Below are 17,585 nucleotides of genomic sequence, written 5' to 3'. Positions count from 1 at the left end.
TGCCTCAGCCTCTCAGTTGCTGAGATTGCAGGTGTGTACCACCATGCCCAACACATAAAGTTCATTGATTTTTTTTTTTTGAGACAAGGTCTTGCTGTGTAGTTCAGCGTAGCCTCCTGCAATCCTCCTGCCTCAGCCTCCTGCATGCTAGGATTACAGGCAGGCACCACCATGCCTGGCTGGTTCATTGATTTTAAGGAGTATTTTTTCCGATTTTAATATCTCTGAAATTGAGATGTTAATTGGTAACATTTTTAGTGTTATGTGGATTAATGGTAGATCTTTCAATTAATAGCATCTCAAACATCATAAATGCAGTATTTGAATTTTAGATTCCAGAAATGTAGTATTATTAGTACTGACAAAGTTACCAGATGTCATTGGAGGATGTAACTTAACAACTGGAGGTGTTACATTATGCCCACAGACTTTGAAGAACCAGAGTCATGAGCTAATTCTAAGAGTTTTCAGCAATGAGATGGGGGTACTAAAGGTAGCATATGACAGTGTAGAAGTAGATACAGACAGCCTCTCCGCCAAGCCATCTTTATCTCAAGTCTCAAATGTCATTTCCTCAAGATCTTCCCCTATATCTCCTTTCTTCAAGTCTAAATTACCTTCTCCTTTACACTGTCACATGTCCTGTACCTTTTGTTTTATAATTCTTTGTTAGTTTCTAATTATATATTTTATCATGTGATTATATCATGTCTTTCATCAGATTGTAAACTTCTTTTGGTTTTTTTTTGAGACAGGGTCTTGCTATGTAGTTAATGCTGGCATTGAACTCACTCTGTATCCCACGCTGGCCTTGAACTCGCACCAATCCTCCTGCCTCAGCCTCCTGAGTCCTGGGATTATAGGCATATTCTGTACCACTATGCCTGGCTTTCATATTGTAAACTTATTGACTGTAGGAATTATGACTTTTGAATTAGTGCCTAGCACATTGTCATAGTCTGTTTGGGCTGTTAATAACAAACTAACATAGAATGGGTGATTTATAAACAACAGAACTTTATTTCTCACAGTGCTGGAGAGGAGGAAGGCCAAGATCAAGGTACCAACAGATCTCAGGTCTGATGAAAGCCTCTTCCTTGGTTTATAGCTTCTTGTCTTTGTTTGTTTGTTTGTTTTTTGAGAGAGTGTGAACAGTGTAGCCCAGGTTGGCCTCAAACTTATGTGTGATCCTCCTGCCTCAGCCTCCTGAGTGCTGGGATTACAGGTGTATGCTATCACGTCAGGTTTAGATTGTAATCTTCTGACTAGGTTCTTACATATTGAAGAGTGAAGGAACTCTGTTATTTTTTGTTTTTGTTTTTGTTTTTTTTGAAGTAAGAACACCAGTCTTATTCAGCCCTCATGAATCGATCACTTCCTGAAGGGCCCACCTTCAAATGTCACACTGGAGATTAGTTTCAACATACGAATTTTTGGGGTACACAAACAATTTATAGCATACAATAGCTGCTAAGTATTTTTGCTGAATAAATGAATTGAAGTAGACAAAATGAGGCTGTCACTGGATTAGGGATGTGCCCTAGAATAGAATTCCAGAACCCACAGTGACAGTACAGAAGGCAGTACACTAAATTTGACACTGTTTCTGTGGTTAGCTTATTTTTAGCTTTGTTTTTTCTGAGTTTGTTTCCTTGTGTTAGATTAAAATATTAGCCAGGCATGGTGTTGCACACCTATAAACCCAGGACTCGGGTGGCTGAGGCAGGAGGATTGCTGTGAATTTGAGGCCAGCCTAGGATACATAGTGAGTTTCAGGCCACCTTGAACTACATAGAAAGGCGTTATTTCAAAAAAACCAACCAATCAGGGCCAGGGATTTAGCTCAGTGGTTCTGCTGCCTGCCTCAAAAGTAGAAGGCTCAATCCCTGGTACCAAAATGAATAAATACTAGTACCCATCTGACAGGTTTATGGTAACCATTAAATGAGGCTAATATATATATATATATATATATATATGCATGTATATATAGTTCCCCCCCTTTGGAACTGGGGATGGACCCCAGGACCTTGTGCTTGCAAGGCAGTCATGACGCCACTGAGCTAAATCCCCAGCCCTAAATGAGGCTAATATTGAAAGCACATAGTTCAGTACCTACCACATAGTTGGTGCTCAGTAAATGATATCCAATTCCTTCTCTACACTTATATTGAATGATTCTTTTAAGATGCTGATCACATTTCCTTTCATCTAATCCTTTAACCTCTGCTCTTTATTTTCACATTTAAGTTTATACTCTTTAGTTTGGGATTCAAGGTACTTTAGGATCTAGTACTTCAGTATTTCCATAAATTCCAACTTTTGTGTCCTACCTTGTGATATCATATCACTTGTTTTCCAAGCATTTCACACTATACAACATTCTTTGCCTTTGCTCTGGAATGTACTCCTCTTCCTCCTGGGCCTGATGGATTTTGTTCATTCAAAGTCACCACATTTTCCCACCTTGGTATATTTTCTATTATTTTACTATATTTATTGCATATTACATTATTAAATGTATGCATCTTCAGACAAGTTGAGGGCAAAAGCTACATATTGTTTATCCACAATACTTGTATGTAGTGGGTGCTTAACAAGCCTATTAAATTAAAGGGCCTATGGAGAGTGTTCAGCCCATTGTGTCTTGCCTAAAACAGTTACTCAAACTTGGTGTAATGGTATACTCATATAATCCCAGCACTCTAGGAGGCTGAGGCAGGAGGATTGATAGTTCAAGCCCAGTCTGGGTGATTTAGTGAGACTTGTCTCAAAATAAAGAAATGAGGTAGGGATATATTCCAATGCAAAGGTCCTGGGTTCAGACCCCAGTACCACACACATACACACATACACATGTACACACACACACACACACAGGAGCAAAAACAAGGAAACAGTTACTTGGAGGAAATGGGTTTGAGTGTAAGTTTAACAAGGTAAGAGCTAGGAGCCTAACAGAGTGGGGAAAATAAAAGCCTATCAGCTATGAAAATTATCTGTAAGTTGGGCCAGGGATTTAGCTCAGTGGTTCCACCGCCTGCCTCGCAAGCAGGACAGGAGTTTGATCCCTGGTACCAAAAAAAAAAAAAAAATTATCTGTAAGCAGTTTAAGTACTAATATCAGGCCAAAACATGAACAATATTCATTTATCTGGGAAATTAGCCCTAGAACATAATTCTACTCTTGTTTCAGAGACTGAAGAGGAGATATAAGAGATCTGACAGGGAAAATAAATAAATGAAACCCCAGAGGGCAAAAGAGACTTGACAATAATGGCAGATAAGAAACTTAGTTTGGACTTGAAATGTGATCTCCAGTCCAAGGAAAGCTATTCTGGGCGGCTGACAAAGAAGAATTGTGCTACAGCATAGGGAGTCAGCAGGGGCCCACTGGGAGTATTACATTTAGCACAGAGTCAGCATGAGAGAAACAGAAGGTCATGAGCTCTGGAAGCAACTGCAGTTCAGGAGGGGTGCGTAGATGGATTTAGGAAGATAAGTTAAAAATTTAAACATGCAGGGTAGACTGAAGCCTGGCAGCTCTGTAGTCCAGGAGAGAAAGATTCTCCCAGACATCTCAAGTGTTAGTATTACAGCAAGAGAAGAATTATTTAGCCTGGACTGGGGAACTTTGTGAGAAGGTGAAACTAAGGACAGGCAAATGTATTCCTCTCTGAAAGGAATGTCCTGATGTTGCTTTGGGTGATGGTGTTGCCTTCATCCCTCAGAACTTTTTATAGTGTAAGCTATAAATCCAAAATATAAGGTTTAAGAAGCTCTTTCCCAGCCTGTATGGTGGTGTACATCTGTAATCCCTGCCCTCTGGGAGAACGAAGTAGGAGGATCAGAAGTTCAACCCCAGCCGTAGCAACTTAGGAAGACCCTGTCTCAAAATAAAAAATAAAAAAGGACTGGGAATGTAGATCAGTGGGAAGGCCCTTGGTTCAATCCCCAGCCCCATCCCCCAAAAAGATTTTTCCTCAGTGAAATCGTTGAGAATTATTTTGATTTCATGAATAGAGTTTTCTGTCATAGAAGGCAGGTTAATAGAAGATTGGTTTAGTATCTATCAGCAGTATATTGATCACTAAACATCATACACATGGTTCTTGAGCTTCTAAGGTAAAACTATTTGTCAGGTCATTGTAGGCTCTATGAATTATCAGTTTGTTTCAGTAGTTTAGAAACTTTGCTGGTCATGGTAGTGCACACCTGTAATCTCAGCACTTGAGGCTGAGGCAAGAGGATTGTTGTGAGTTCAAGCCCAGCCTGGGCTACAGAGTGAGACCTTGTCTCAAAAAAAACAAAGAAGAAAAAAAGAAACTTGGGCAAATTTCATAAGACTATTTGTTTGCAATAGAAAAATAATAGATACAGGCCAAATATAAACATTTAAAATGGGTCCTATTTAAATGAATTTTGATGTTCATAAGATAACATAATGTGTACTCTTGGGCCAAGATGTTCCTTGGTGATGGGGATGAAGAAGCTTTGAGCTAGTAACATATTTGTTCTTCAGGATGTTTTAAATGGCATAAACAGGTGCCATTGTCTTTATTGTTTGTTTGGTTTTTGATACCGAATCGAACTCAGGACCTTGCACTTTCGAGGCTTCGGAACCACTGAGCTAAATCCCCGGCCCTGCCATTATCTTTATTGTTGGCCTGATCTCTGAATAATTTCTCAATTCAAGATAGGCCAAAAAAAATGTGATTCATTTAGATATAGCTCTGTTTCCTGAGGCAAATGATCTTTTTTTTTTTTTTTTAAATTTTATTTTATCCCATTTCCCCTCCTCCCCTTAAGCCCCCTCCCCTGGCCTTGGGTTTTAAAGTGAAATAGGAAAACAAAATAAAAACACAGTGTATACAGATTTAAAAACAAAGCAAAAGCTTGTTGTCAGGTGTGGCTGTGTAGGCATATAATCCCACCATTTGGGAGGCTGAGGCAGGTGGATCACTGTGGGTTTGAAGCCAGCCTGGGCTATATAGTGAATTCAAGGCCAGCCTGAACTACACAGTGAAACTCTTGTCTCCAAAAAACAAAACAAAAAAACCCAACAAAAACACACACATAACCCCAAAAAAACCCAAAAAACCTTTCTCTGTTTCTTTCTCTTTTTTTTTTTGGTACCAGGGATTGAACTTGGGACCTTCTGCTTTCGAGGCAGGTGGCGGAACCACTGAGCTAAATTCCCGGCCCTTCTTTCTTTATTTCTTCTCTCATTTTTGGGCTTCATGGTTTCCAGTTACATGCATATAGAAGCCATGACATAGTTTTAAAGGTAATGTTGGGTATGAAGAATATGGAGACAGGTCCCATTTAAACAGATAATTGAATCTTTCCTCAATTAGCTACATATTATTTATTATTATTATTATCTACATAATTTTTAACTAGAAATTCCATTTGTAAAAATTTTTCTACAGATGTCCACATATATGTTCAATACATATATAGAAAGATGTTCATTACAGCACTGATTATAAGAGCAAAATAGTGAAAACAAGCCAAGCTTGGTAGCCGCATCTGTCATCCTAGCACTCTGGAAAGCTAATACCTGAGAATCCAAGTTTGAGCTCAGCCTAGGACCAGGGCTGTAGCTCAATACAAAGACCCTGGGTTCAACCCCTAATACTGCCAAAAACAAACAAACAAAAATAAATAGTAAACTGCTTTTCTAAATCATGACATTTCCATACAAAGGAATATTATAGAGACTTTAAAAACAAAAAGCAGCTCCAAGATACACATTATGTGAGAAACAAAGCAAGATGTAGAATAATGTTTGTAGTTTTCTGCATTTTATATATTCTTAAAGATTTTTTTTTTTACACATATGAATATTCATAGGCTATTTCTTTTCCTATTCTTTTTCTTTTGAGACAGGGCCTTGCTTTGTAGTCCACGCTGCCCTTGAACTCACTATCTAGGCTAGATTGGCCTTAAACTCACTGTGATCCTTCTGTCTCAGCCTGCTGAGTGCTGGGATTACAGGCATGCACTACCACGTCTGGCTCACACACATTTATTTTTATTTACTGAGCTACATCCCTGGCCCCTCCCTATTTTTTTTTTTTTTTTTTGTACCGGGGATCGGACTCGGGTCCTTGCCGCTTGCGCAGTAGGTGACAAAACCACTGAGCTAAATCCCCGGCCCGCTGGCCCCTATTTTTATTTATCTTTGTAAAAGTGTTTGTTCAAGTCTTTTGCCTAATTTTTAATGGGGTTCCTTGTCTTTTTATTATTAAATTTTAAAGGTTCTTTATATGTTCTGAATATAAATACATTGTTAAATGTTTTGTAAGGGTTTTCTTTCCTTTCCTCTTTAATCTTTATTTTGAAACAGGGTCTCACTAAGTTCCCCAGGTGGGACTCAAACTTATGATCCTCCTGCCTCAGCCTCCCTCAGTGCTGGGATTATAGGCATGAGCCACCATGCCCAGCTTCTGTAAATATTTTCTACCGGTATGTGTGGCACAGTGTCTTTTTGTTAGATTTTAAAAAATTGAGATAAAATTTTGTATAATAAAAAATTCTCCCTTTTTAAATATATGATCCTGTGGTTTTTATATTACAATATTATATCACACAAACACATATACACTCCTACCTTTTTTTTTTTTGAGGTGGGGGGGTCTTACTATATTGTCCAAGCTGACCTCCAACTCCTGGGCTTCCCTATCCTTTACGAGTTGCTTCCTATTTTCCTCTCCTCAACCCTTGGCAGCCACTAATCTGCTTTCTGTCCCTGGGTTTGCTGATTCTGGACATCATACAATGGAATCATACAATATGGCCTTTTATGTCTGGCTTCTTTCACTTAGCATAATGCTTTTAAGGTTCATCCATGTCTTAGTGTATGTCAGTCCTTTTTATTGCTCAGTAACGTAACATTGTATGGGTATACCATGTTTTGCTTATCTAGCCATCAGTTGATGGAAATTTGTGAAATATATTAAATTTCTGTGTATTAATTAAACTCATATTGTTTAGTAAGGTTTTTTAAATAAATTTTGTAGGATTTTCTTTACATAGATAATCATTTTATCTGCAAATAAAGACTGCTTTACTTCTTCCTTTCCTATATAAATTCTTTTCCTCTTTTCTTTTCACTGCACTGATTAGAGCTTGCCATACAGTGTTAAATAGGACTAGATATTTTTGTTTTGTTCTAGTAAAAAGAAAATATTCAACAGGGCATGGTGATGCAAGCCTGTAATCCTAGGACTCTGAGGGGCTGAGGTAGGAGGACTGCAGGTTCAAACTCAGCCTGAGAAATTTGGCCATTTAAGGAGACCCTGTTTCAAAATTTAAAAAGGACTGGGATGTAGCTCAGAAATTTTAAAAATAGAAAATGGGGGGCTGGGGATTTAGCTCAGTGGCACCACTCCTGGCTCGGAAGTGCAAGGTCCTGAGTTTGATCCCCGGTACCAAAAAATTTAAAAATGGGAAGACAAAGTAAATTGATGAAAATAAAATCTGGTTCTTTGAGAACATCAGTGTAATAGACAAACTTCTAGTCAGACTAATCAGGGGGAAAAGAGAGAAGATCCAAATTAACAATATCAGAAAGCCAGGCGTGATGGCACACATGTGTAATTCTAGCACTTATGAGGCTAAGGCAGGAGGATCACTGGGCTACATAGTAAGTTCAAGACCAGCCTGGACTACATAATAAGATCTTAACTCAGAAAAACCGAAACAAAACAAAAATACAGTGTCAAAAATGAGAGGTCATCTCATTTTACAGACATTAAAAGGAAAATTAAGAAACTATTACAACTAGCTTTTTGCTAAAAAACTAAGCAAATTCCTTAAAACTCACAAAGCTCAGCAGGTCACGTTGGCACAGGTAATCCCAGCTACTGGAAAGGTTGCAGCAGGAAGATCACAAGTTCAAAGCCAGGTGAGTAACTTACCACTGAGCTAAATCCCGGCCCCCCATTTTCTATTTTTAAAATTTCTGCCTTGAACTTTGTTAGTCTTTTCTTCTGTTTACTTTTGACTTTGTTTTTCTTTTTCTCATTTTTTAAGATGAAAGCTGAATATTTATTTATTTAAGCAGGAACCAAACTTTAATTTCCAGCACAAAACTTATGGTAGTTCTTTATCAGCTTAGCTAAGACACAGTAAGACAAAACATTCTGAGTGACCTTGCAGACCATGTGGATGGAGCATGCGTGGCTGTCTATGCTGATTCATTATTATATAATGAAGCCCCATCCTGTACCTACACTAAAGGGGATCATGTCCTCAGGTGTCCTCAGACACCCAGGCTTTGACACATCTCACAGCGGCCCCTGCACTGCTTTCAACCTTTTTTGTCCTCAAAGTAATCTAGAAACATTCACATTGTGAAAACTGAGAGTATCCTAAATTACAACAGAGTGCGTGCCGCCTAGTGGCTACCAAATAAATGAAAGCTAAATAAATAAGAGACTGAATAAATGGTTGAGTGGATGCAAGAGGCTCTCATTGAAAAAGAAAATCTTTACATACCTGTAATCCTAGCTACTCAGGAGGCTGAGGCAGGAGGACCAAGTTGAAGGCCAACCCAGGCAGCTTAGATTCTGTCTAAAAATAAAATGAGATGATGAAATGAAAGTTGAATTTTAAATGAGACTTTTATCTAGTAGAAGTACTTTATTGATATAAATTTCCCTTTAAGTACTGCATGCCACAATTTTTAAAAAATATAATTTAATTTATTTATTTTGGATTTTTCATACAGTCTCACTATGTAGCCCAGGCTGTCCTCAAACTCACAGTGATCCTCCTGCCTCAGCCTCATGAGTACTGAGATTTACAGGTGTGTGTCACCATGTCCAATTATTCATAAATTTTTTTATGCTGTGTTTTCAGTTTACTTAAAATATTGTCTAATTTCTTTTTTCTTTTACTCATGGATCATTTAGATTTGATTTCTAAGTATTTGGGGGATTATTCAGACAGCTTCTTGTTACTGTCTCCTAATTAATTTTATTGTGTTCAGAGAACACTTTCTGTAATATGACTTGAATTATTTTAAATTTATTTAAAGTTATTTTATGACCTACAATATGTTTTATTAAATGTTCCATGTGCCCTTGTTTTTGATCTGTTGAGTTGAATATTCTATGAATGTCAATTAGGCCAAGTTGGCTGGTAGTTTTGTTCAAGTCTTCATGATTTTCTGTTTGTTCTATCAATTAAGAAAAGAAAGGTGTTGAAATCTGTACCTAGAATTGTAGATTTATCTATTTCTTCCTTGGCAGTTCTATCAGTGTTTGGTTCATCTGTTTTGAAGTTTAGTTATCAGATATATAACCCCTTAAAATTATGTCCTCTATGAATTGACCCTTTTATAAATGTGAAACGGTATCCTTTATTCCCAGTAATTCTGTTTTGAAATATACTTAATTTTGTTTTTGGTACTGAGGATCGAACTCGGGTCCTTGCACTTGTGAGGCAGGTGGCAGAACCACTGAGCTAAATACCCGGCCGAAAATATACTTAATTTTACATAAATATGACAATTTCAGCTTTTTTTGTGATTAGTATTAGCATAGTATATCTTTTTTCACTTTTAGCATATTTTTCTTTATATTTAAAATGCATTTCTTATAGGCAGCATATAGATGAGTCTTATTTTTATTCAGTCTAACAGTCTCTGCCTTTAATTTAATGGTTTTGACCATTTACACTTGATGTGATTGTATGGATGGTATGAATCTATCATCTCTCTATTTGTCCCACCTCTTATTTTCCTTCTTTTCTGTTTCTTTTAGATTAAGTATTTTTTATTTAATTTTATCCCTTCACTAGCTTATTACCCATAACTGTTTATTTTTTCCTTTTTAGTGATTTTTTCAGTTTACAATGTACATTTCTTAATATTAATATGCTTTTTATTTTTTAAAATTAATTTTATTGGTACCCTTCAGATAAACATAATTATCACATTCATCATAGAGAATTTGTACCTGTACATACTGTATCTTGATTTTTTCCCCTCCCTTCAATCCCTCTTCCCCTCCTTATTTACAAAAGCTTTGTTTTCATTTTTTTCTTCTGTTATTTTTTTCCTTTTCCCTTTCTTCCTTTCCCCCTTCCCCCTCTCTTGTTCCCCTTCCCATTTGAAGATTTTCTTCCTATTTCCCAATATCTATTATATACATTTTGGTCCTTATTTACCCTTTTGATTTCTCACACCAGAGAAACAATGTGAAATTTAAACATGCGTGCCCAATTTATTTCACTTAAGAGTATGGTGTCAAGGTTCACCCATTTACCTAGAAATGTTTCAAGTTCATCCTTCTTTATGGCAGAGTATTACTCCATTGTATAGAAAAACACATCTTCTTTATCCATTTCTTTTTTAAAATATTGAATGCTTCACGAATTTTCTTGTCATCCTTGCGCAGGGGTCATGCTTATCTTCTCTGTATCGTTCCAATTTTAGTATATGTGCTGCTGACGTGAGCACTGTCCATTCATTGTAGATGAGTATTTGGGCTCCTTCCAAGATTTAGCTATTACAAATTGTGCTGCTATAAACATGGGTATGGATATATTACTGTGGTATGAGGCTTTTAATTCTTTCAGGAGAATACCAAGCATGGGAATAGCTGGGTCATTTTTAATTTATAAGAAGCTACATCACATAATATTATGGCATTTTGCTTAGAGTACGTCAGTCTTTGTGTGTGTGTGTGTGTGTGTGCGCGCGCGCGCGTGTGCACGTGCGCGCTTGCTGGGTGTTGAATCTAGGGCCTACACACTGAGCTACATTCTACCCCTCACTTTTAAATTTTGAGACAGGTCTTACTAAGTTGTTAAATTATCCAGGCTGAACTTGAACTTGTGATCTTCCTGCCTCAGCCTCCCAGAGTGCTAGGATTCTTCCTTATTACAATAACATGGATGAGACTGGAGATCATTATATTAAGTAAAATAAAGTGAGGCACAGAAAGACAGTACCACATGATCTCATACATATGTGGAATCTAAAAAAGTTGATCTCATAGAAGTTGACCATAGAATGATGGTCACTAGAGGCCAAGGTAAAAAGAGCTCAGGAGAGACAGAGAAAGTTGATCACTAGGTACTAAGTTGTAGTACAGGAGTAAGCAGTTCTAGTGTGCTGTTGCATAGTAGGGTGACTATAGACTATAGATAGTAGGTACTACATATTTCAGAAAGCTAGAAAAAAGAATCTCAAATGTTTTCACCATAAATCTTTTGTAAATAGAATGGACCAAGAGAAGGAGAGAAGGAAAAGGGAAGGTAAGGGAAGGTATGTAAGATGTGTTGAGTACAGTATGTGTGTACCAGCTCCTTATGATGAATGTAATCATTATGCACTGCAAACATGTACTAATAAAGATTAAAATGTTTAAAAAGAAAAATCTACATATAGAAAATGTTTATTTGTACTAAAAAAGCATTTATACAAAAAGATGCTATAAACAGTGTTGAAAATTAAACAGTCTGGAATAAAATATTTCTAATATAAAAAAAATAATTTAAAAAGGACTGAGGATGTTGTAGCTTAGTGCAAAGGCCCTGAGTTCAATCCTCAGTACCATCCCCCCTCCAAAAAAAAACCCAGCTTCCAGACCTAAAGATTTAGATTTAGTTTTGTTATATTGCCATTTAGAAACTTAATATCTGAAAATAAATTTTTTTAATAAACTAGGACACATTCAATAGAATACTAGCTGTTTAATATACAAGAAGAGCAAATTTGGCAGAATTCATTCTGTTAAATACTTATATGTACATTATTATTCATCTTATTTAATCTTTAGATAAGCCAATGAGATAAGCACTTTTTATTTTCATATAAGGAAATCTGAGCACTGACAGAGGTTAAGTAACTTGTCTAAGATCACACAATAAGTGGGAGAGCTAGGACTCAGTTTTATCTGATTTCAAAATTTAAATTTTAAATAACTCAATTCTTGTATTATAGATATGAAAATGTCATAATATTTGCATAAAAGGTTTCTAATATTATTTCATTTTTGTATATCAAATTTACCAGAATGAAATATTCTAAAATGTCAGCAATGGTAATAGTTGAGTATTGGGATTATGGTAGATTTTTTGTCTTTTCTTGTTGTTACTGTTTTCCACAGTGAAAATGAATGACTTTTATAATTAAAGTTTTTAAAAGATACTCATTTCATAGCAGAAGAGTAGGGCAGGTTAAAAAAATATTCCTTCTCCCCCTCTGTTTCTGGGTGTGTTTCTGAGACATATTTCTGAGTTTAGTTGTATTCACTCTTAATGCCTGAAATTTCTTCTTGGCACTAGTTTATAAAAACTAGAAGATTAAAACAGCCATGTTATTCTGAGATCTGAAGATGTGAACAGATGAAAAATCTTTAAATAATATAATTGTAGCCATTATTCAGTTCCCTAGATCTGGGACCATAGCCACTAACAACAGTATTCAGAAGCACAGTACCACACAGCAAGCAGGTCCCTGTACTTCTCTTAGCTTTTCACCTCTCTTTCTTCTGATTCTTTTTTTGTTAAGGGTCTTCTTACCCAGATAAAAAGGATTAGAAACAATCATAAACAGATAGCTCTCTTTTGTCCCTTTTTTGGTGAGTTTCTGTTGCCATGTCAACCAAATAAAACTAGCTACGAGTAAACCAGCAGCTGCCTAGAGGAAGGGAAGGGGCAGGGAAGATAATTGGGAAGAAGAGGTAGAAACTGAGAAAAGAGAGTATTACATTTGTGTCTTTGGCTGCAATTCTCACTCTATTTCATTAGCTATTTATAATATGAATTACAATTTCAATACAGCTACTTGTGCTGGTTCTTAGTCATTTTTCCCAGCAGCTAAGAGATATAGCTGACTAATCACTTTTTCTCTGTTTGCATGTTGGAACCTATCACTATTTGGGATAGAATTAATAGATTTCAAGCTATCTTTCAGGACTGGAAATCTAGGAAAATGAATGGTTCTAGGATATAGCATGGTTTGTAATTTTTTGTTTCAAAGGGCTTACTCTTTAGATATTAGCTTAAGAGTAGTTCTGAGGCATGTAACTGTACTGGAGGTGCTATGTAAAGACTACATACAGCTAGTATACACTTTATATTCACAACTGAATGAACAATGCCTAAAACACAAAGCACAGAAATAGCTAAATATATACTGGAATCATTAAAAGATTGTAAGGTGTTTAAATTGTAAGTGTTGGTTAGGGCTTAGTGGAGGTAAACATAGGATAAAACATTATTGTGGGAAGAAAAGAGTAAGTGTAGCAGTTTCTCATCTAGTCTACACATGGGAAAAATGTCATCTCAGATCCAAGGATGCTTTGGAAATCAATCAGCCTCAGACACACCATTTTCAGACCCTATTGCACCATCCAAGCTAGGAAAAGAGCAAAAGTTAAATAAGCGTCATTATAATAAACTTAAGTCTCTCACTAGGCAGTAAGATTGATAACAGACTTGCAGGTAAGTCTGTTGTTTAATATCCAAATTAATATTAATATTAATTTAATTTTAATATTAATATTAATTTAATATCCAAAACATTTTTTTTCATGGCATAGTCTTAATTTCTTATTCTTTATTTATGTAAATATATTTTGTTTTGCTTTGTTTCTGTCTCGTGATGCTGGGGATCAAACCATCTGTACTGCATGCTAGACTGGCACTCTATCCCTGAGCTACATCCTCAGCCCTATTTATAGAACTATAAATAATACATTTATTTATCCCCTCCCCCACTAACACAATAGGATAGTATGAAATTAACCTTGCTTTTTTTCTCATATGAGTACAAAGAAAGGATCTTCTTTTTATAGTTATAGTATTTAATTGTTTGAATACGCTTCCATTTATGTAATCAAAACCCTGTTGATGGACACTTGAGTTATTTCAGATCCTTTTAAGTTGGCATTTTAGTAATGCTAAGTCACTTTCATTAGCAATCTCATAAAAATTAAGTGAATGTAAATGGCAGAGTATAAGCCCAACTTTAATTCCATCCTGGACTGCAGAAGATGTCTATATAACTTTGTACTTGTGCTACCATCATGTACTATTTGCCCAAAGTTTCGTGAAAGTTTTAATCACTATAGTGGTTTCCATTATATATATTGCCATAATTCATATAAATCAGTCTTTTATAAACATTTAAATTGTTTTAAATATATATGACAAAAATACTGTAATGAATATATTTGTTCATTTTGTCCATATCCATTTTATATAGAGAGAAGTATTTCTGTGGGATGGATTGCTATAAGTAGAATTGCTGGGTCTAAAATTGTGAGGATTGTAAATTTTAATAGATACTACCAAATTGCTTTCCATAATCTGAACCAATTTGTACTCTTACCAGCAATGCATATGAATGAATATCTCTGTTTCTGGCACCTTAACAAATATTATGCTAAAAAAAAAATCTGGATCTTTGCTGTTTTGATGGATAAAAGATGATGTATCATTGAAGTTTTAATTTGCATTTCTCTTTGAGTCATGTATATTTCCCTTTCTATAAATTGGTGACATGCTTTGCTTACTTTTTTATTGGATTATTGGTCTTTTTATTTCTTTTGTTTCGTTTTGTTTTTTGAGACAGGGTCTCACTATGTAGTTGGGGCAGGCCTTGAACTTTTAGTGATCCTGTTGGCACAATCTCCCAAATTCTGGGATTACAAGCCTGCACCACCACACCTGGCTAGTGGTATTTTTAAAAATCAGTTTTGGGGGCCGGGGATTTACCTCAGTGGAGCTGCACCTGCCTCCAAGCTCAAGGACCTGAGTTCAATCCCCAGTACTGGAAAAAAAAACCCAATTTTTTGAAGCTGGGTATGGTGGTGTTCTGTAATCCTGGCACTCAGGAGGCTGAGGCAGGAGGATTGTAGTTCAAGGCTAGCCTGGACTACATAGCAAGACCTTGATTTAAAACGAAAAAAATCAATGGGCCAGGGATTTACCTCAGTGGTGCGCCTGCCTTGAAAATGCAGGGTCCCAAGTTTAATCCCCAGTACCTAAAAAAAAAAAATAATTGTTTTGGGTGTTTTTGCATATTGAAGAAACAGCTTCATTATAATATGAATATTTTCCTCATCTTGACATTGTCTTTTCACTTTAATGTGGCTTAATACAGCTTAATTTCTCAGTAGTGTCATATGTAGTTTATATCATAGTAGGCCTTTTCTACTTGAAGATCACTTAAGAGGTTTGGACATCCCTTGTGCTTGAAAGATCTCATTTCCTACCTTAATGGGAAAATAGAAGCTATCATGATTGAACTCCTTTCATCTTGTTTTATTTGGAAGAAGCACACTACTGGTTCCTGCCTTAAATCCAGTATTGATATCTAATTATTAGTACCCTTGCTGTATTTCAAGGATGTTGCTCCATTGGCCTCTCTCTCTCTCTCTCTCTTTGTCCCCCCGCTTCTCTTCCTTCTCTTCTCCCTCCCTCCCTTCCTGTCTCTCATCTTCTACCTCTCTCCCTCTGTTCTTTTACTGTTGGCCATTTATGCTCATGGGTCTCTAGGGGGCTTTGTTTTGTTTTGTTGTGGCTCTGGGGATCGAACCCAGGCCTCATGCACAGTAGCCAAGTACTCAACCATTGAGCCACACCTGCAGCCCTTTTTGTTTTATTTTATTACAGAATCTCACCAAATTGCTCAGATCAGCCTCAAATTTTTGATCTTCCTGCCTCATTCTCCCCAGTAGCTGGGATTACTGACATGCACCACTGTCCCTGGCTATTGGTTTTAAAAAACTATTCCACTGGGTTGTTGGCACCAGTAATCCCAGCACTAAGGGAGGCTGAGGCAGGAGGAGTTTGAGTCCTGCCTAGGCAATTTAGCAAGATTTTGTCTCAAAAGAAAAGTTGAAAAAAAAAAAAAGCCCTTCTGGGTTCCTAGGTAAGGAGAAACAGATCCTTTCATACATTTATGGAGGAAGTGCATCCTGCCTACAATTTGAAGGGCTATTTGAGAATTAATCTCTCAAGCCTGAAAATGTATTTTTTTACTAAGTGATTTCACCTTTAGGAATTTACCCTATTGCTATACCACGCATATGTATAAAATGATAAAATTACTGCAATCTTTGTGATAGAAAGACTGGTGACTGTTGTGTCCTTTAGTACATTTGTGTCTATTTAGGTTTCAGTCTCTGCAGAGTAGCCATTAGAATTCATACCATGCTGAGGACTCCTTTGGACTACTTTCCTATTTTGAATTGTCTGTGTCCTCATGTTTCTTTTTATCATTTTACTCCTTCAATTTGCTAAAGCATATCCTCCAATAACTTCCTAAGAAAGGGTGAATGGGAATAAAATTTTGAGTCCCTACACATTTGAAAATATCTTTATTCTTTCCTCATATTTTGTCTAATTGGCCTACAATTGGAATTCTAATTTATCTTCTTTTAGAGATTCGAAGGAGTATACCATTATCCACTGTTACTCTTTTTTTTCCCCATTAAGTTTAATGGTACATTTTAGGTATACAATACAGTTACATTCATCATTGGGATCTTGTACCTTTACATGACACATCTTGGTTCTTATTTTTTCCCCATTCCCCTGCCCACCCTTTCCTATTTACAAAGACTTTGTTTCCATTTTTATCCTTTTCTCATAGTTTTGCTTTTCTTTTCTTTCCTTTCCCCCACCTCTCCCACTTCCCCTACTCCTTTAGAGCTTTTCTTCCTATTACACAATATCAATTATACATTTTTTTAAAAATTACAATATCAAGATCTAGAGGACATTACCACAGATTTTACAGAATTTAAAAGGATATAGGAAGCATATTACAAAAATCTTTTTTGAAATAAATTTGACAACTTCTATGAAGTACCTTGGAAGACGAATTAATGAAACTGACTCTGGAAGAAATATAAAATTTGAATAGCACCTGTTAAAGAAAGTATATTTCTAGCTTGAAATCCTACCTATATGACAACAACAGGCTCATATACATTTTAACTGATAAGTTATATCAAACATTTAAAGCAGAAAAAAGAAGGAACATGGCTCCCCCCATTTTAGGAAATCAACATTGTGCTAATCCTAAAACTGGATAAAGATAATAGAAGGAAAAAGTATGAACATAGATAGAAATTTGTTTAACAAAACAAACTATTAGAAGTCAGATCTGGCAGTATGTAGTATGGGGTTTTATTATAGGGATGGCAGTGTTGGTTCAGCATTGGAAGATCCACCCCCATAAGTCATCATTTTGACAAAGGAAAGGAAAAAGCCACATGATCCTATTAGTAGTTGCAGAAAAAGTATTGGACTAAATTCTACAGCTGTTCATGGTAAAAGCTATCAGATTAGAAGTAGAACAGAACCTTCTCAACAGATAAAATACATGTACTCCATACTTCAGCAAAAACACCTTATATGAATGGAAATGATACAATGCTTTCTCCCTAAGGTGGGGACAAGGGTAGATATGCCTACTCTTCATCTGTCCATTAAACTTTGAAACATAGGCCCAAACTAAAATAGGCCGGCAATAAAAATGAATAGCATAAGGTTGGCAAAGTAGAAGTAAAATCTTTATATGTAAAAAAAAAAAAAAAATCTTTGTATGTAGA

The 17,585-nt window shown here is 36.2% G+C and overlaps 1 protein-coding gene and 1 non-coding gene across 4 annotated transcripts in view; one reads left to right on the top strand and one right to left on the bottom strand.

Moving 5' to 3' along the window:
* Positions 1 to 17,585, top strand: part of Ahcyl2 (adenosylhomocysteinase like 2) — a 194,622-nt gene that overhangs the window by 70,664 nt on the left and 106,373 nt on the right. The gene's annotated exons all lie outside the window — the stretch shown is intronic.
* On the bottom strand, positions 10,365 to 10,471 carry LOC147829613 (U6 spliceosomal RNA). The gene has a single exon (XR_015448826.1). It is a non-coding gene; the product is annotated as a U6 spliceosomal RNA (small nuclear RNA).

The sequence above is a fragment of the Heterocephalus glaber genome, unplaced genomic scaffold (genome assembly GCF_053883595.1).
Source record: "Heterocephalus glaber isolate CG9 unplaced genomic scaffold, H.glaber_assembly_v1.0 deba00000546, whole genome shotgun sequence".
In the NCBI taxonomy this organism is placed as follows: Eukaryota; Metazoa; Chordata; class Mammalia; order Rodentia; family Bathyergidae; genus Heterocephalus; species Heterocephalus glaber.
Note: the sequence above shows the minus strand (reverse complement) of the source record. Positions and strands in the feature narration are given on the sequence as shown.